This window comes from Colletes latitarsis, chromosome 4 (assembly GCF_051014445.1).
Source record: "Colletes latitarsis isolate SP2378_abdomen chromosome 4, iyColLati1, whole genome shotgun sequence".
Taxonomy (NCBI): domain Eukaryota; kingdom Metazoa; phylum Arthropoda; class Insecta; order Hymenoptera; family Colletidae; genus Colletes; species Colletes latitarsis.
The window spans coordinates 24,924,978-24,928,816 of NC_135137.1; the positions used below are offsets into that span (position 1 = coordinate 24,924,978).

At 30.1% G+C, this 3,839-nt stretch overlaps 1 pseudogene; it reads left to right on the forward strand.

The window, feature by feature from the left end:
• The first annotated feature begins 2,665 nt into the window (after positions 1–2,665).
• Positions 2,666–3,382, forward strand: LOC143341210 (uncharacterized; annotated as a pseudogene).
• Positions 3,383–3,839: the final 457 nt, after the last annotated feature.

Consider the following 3,839-nt stretch of genomic DNA (forward strand, 5'->3'; position numbering starts at 1 on the left):
ACATGGAACTTCGTTCCATGAGCCCTGCGAAACAAAAAATAAAACATCCCCCACAACTTGAACAGTAACATATTAAATTCGTTTTACGATTATAGGTTTTCCACGCGAAACGATTATATTAAATTATATTATATTAAAAATGGATTATCTATCAAAATCGGCGAGGTTGTCAATCACCTGCATAATTACCTATAAGGTAAAATGGGTATTGGTATTAGTAAGTATAGCTGTTGGGGGGTCTGGGGGGCGTAGCCCCCCAGTCAGCAAAACGAATTTAATATGTTAGTGTTCAAGTCGTGGAGGATGTTGTCAATGGCCTTGAAATATTAATAATGCAGTGTATTATTAAATACATAGAGTAATTTATACCTCATTTGGTGAAAATATATGCAAGTCCTGCCATAGTGCAAGTTGATCGATAAACAGAAACAACGTGTCGCAACGGCTTTGTTTATGCAAAAATTTTGGATTTCAGCAAAAGTGAAAAAAATATGTACTGTATTAACTTGATTAATTACTAAATATCATTTTCGATTGAAATTTGTGTTATTATAATTTATTATAGAAAAAAAGTTATATGTAAACAAGTAAACAATTTTTGTATAAACAAAATTTTGAATATTTATGTTCTGTGTGTATGGCAATTAATTGTTTATTCTTATTATAAATCGCATAAATACCTAGCAGTACAAATAATTATTAAAACCAGAATTGCATATAAAGAAAGGAGATAAGAAACAGTGAAAGTAAGTGTGCAAATATTTATAAACTATTCATTACAAATTTTTACTTAATGTGGTAATTGGGATCGCGCTCGTTATAGTTACTAACAACTTGAGATATTCATTGTTTTTTATATTTATTTTTTGATAGCTATATTATAGATATTATTAGATAGCCAGACATTATAATGGTTCATTAATTTCACGGGTCATTATGCAATATCGTTAATTATTTGAAAATTGTTTATAATATATAATACCACTTAAAAATTATTATCCATTTTCCATAATGATAGATTTTTAGATATAAATTTCGTGTTTATGTTAAATGTTTTAAAACATTTATCTAATTCCGAAGAAATAACATTTTATATAGTAAAATTTTGATATCGTTCTATATTTTTCTTTATAGAAATCGTATATTTTTTAAATTTTAGTTAATACTGGCAGTAAGTAAATCCTTAAACTATTTTTCTTTTGGATTCGATTGAAGTTTTAGAATAAAAAAAAAAGTAACGCCACAATTTCCAGTGACATATACTATAAATGATTACATAGTACGTCTTTTTGACTTGTCGGTATTCTAAAAAATCTTTTTACATTTCCAAATCATTGCGAGGTGTTGTTATTACTGGAATTTGAATCTACGAAATTAATTAAAAAAATGCATATATTTCGGATACCTACTTCATCTTCCTTGTTTATATCGAACTCATACTGGAACATATAACATCTTTAAACAATATATAGCTTTAGCCATCCATCTTGCTTGATAGAAAGCACCAAGCATTTCCTCCAACAAAAATTATCATTAATTCGATCAATTCAATATTTCAGATATTTCAGTTTTTTCTTTTATATTTGTAACATTTTGTTGCACACAATATCGTCCATTCTGGATATGTTTAAAAATAAATATATTTAGATATATCGATCTTTTAATTTTGACCTCGAATACATAATATGTTTATAAATATGATGGCGGCATGCAAAATATAGTAACTCTTTTTCAATATATTGTAGAATTTAAGTTTGATTTATTAAAATATCATTTATATTGTGTTTTAAACTTCTTGCTGTTGCCATTACAATTCGAATAGCATTGCGATCGCTTATTCTACACGCAACAAAAGTTGCAATAAGCTTTGAAGTAACAACCTTTCGTTTCCCTCTTTTTCTCTTGGAGTTACTCGATCCAGGTGTATCAAAGTCATCAAATTCCTCCGAGTTGTTCGATACTTGAGGTTCGTCAGAAAGGTCTACAATACTAACAAGACTAAATATAAAGATAAAACTTCAAATAAATTATTCCAAAAAATTGCAATAACAAAAAATATTAAAAATAAATTTGAAATAATTAAATTTCAAAAATTCATACCTTCGGTCATTGATTTTTAGGCCCTTTCTTGCCACACCTTTTTCTATTTTTGACGAAATATTTTCCATTTTTCTTTTTCTAGTAAATTATAATCGCTTGTACCCATCACGCCGTGTCGCCCTTTCATCTCTGTTTTAAGGGAACTATCCTGTTTCCTTCTTTGGAAATCATTTCCAAACTATTAGCATGAACGATATCAAATAGAACATTCAATGAATCTACGAACTCTCGTTTTCATTGTATTTGAAAAGCACTTTTGCGGTTCACAGTTTTTACAGCGTTCTCTATTTCTGGCGTAGTAATTTCAGCCTATCGATACTATTTGATATTGGGATTTGCACTTTTTAACAAAAAATTTCGACTTTTTGTATAACTAAGTTTGCACTTCTGTGAAGAATCAAGTTTACTATAAAATTAATTATAAAAGAGAACTCGGAAAATCTGTCCAATGCTTGGCAATTTAACACAAATAATTTGTTACCCATAATGATCTAATAAAAATAATTTGTCACTACTTCTTGTCATCATTTTTTCTCACTACAGTACTTGGATGCAGACTTGCGGTATGAACTTCGAATTTTCGATCTACACTAAAGTGAGTCTCCTCATTTTAAGTGGACAGGACGTTTGGAAATTTAAAAAAAATCGATTTTTTTTAAATTTATAATAGTAATTTAAAATTTTAAGAATAAAATGTGAAAGGTCAGAATTTGAATAGTGTCCAATAAATCACGAAGAAAGCTCGGGCGAGATGGAAGTGGATGGAGCGGTGAAAATCTTTCCTCGCTCTGAAACACTATACGGAATAAAATACTTATCACACATCGGATAACTGTGATTACAAAACCTAGAAAGCTATCGTTGAATCGCGTCCGTATGACGATAACATCTTAATTACAAAAAAGGAGTGTGTAAGGCACGTACAAAAGCGAATGGGTGCTCGATTGGGAAAAGTAAAAAAGGAAACAAAAGGATTTGGAGGAAGGGGAAACATACAGCTAAATTAATTGACAAACTAAGCGTTTACTACGGCTTAGCTATAAGGAGAAACAAATATTCCAAAGAAGACATGAAGAAAGGGTCAACATTAAAACACAAATCCTCCACCGACGAGAATCCAGAGCATGGGGACTATCTGCCAGGACTGAAAAGTTGGTGCAGTTACCAAGTGGCGAAAACCAAGAATGATCTGCAAAATTATAATCACAAACCAGCATTGCATACAGATATGCTAAAGGTTATTATGCCTATTTACGAGGAATTGAGACGTGACAAGAATTGATTTAGTGACATTACAACTAGCGAAATTGCTGCTCATATTTTCAATAGAAACTTTTTTAGTGACCTATTAGTTATGCACTGCATGGATATAAAAATAAGACCGACAGCTGCTACACTATGTGAAATGCTAGGTAAAGAAAGAATTGAAATAGTCAATAGATGATCGCTAGAAAGTATGAAAAAGATTCAATCGTCCATAGATCCAGTCGATCGGCTTTCAAAGAGATTAAGATTGAAGCTGAGAGCCACATGTGTGAAATAGAAATGACTAATTAGTGGTAAGTTAAGAAAAAATATGAAAAATTATGTATGGAAACTTTAAACTCGTTTTTCTAAAAACTAGGTTTTCAGAAACGGTGTACAAGGTATCTCGAGATCTTTATACTTTGAAATTATTTTGAAATTTTGTAGATATCTTTACTATTACAATGTCTTAATAATTTTGTTTAAATTTTAAT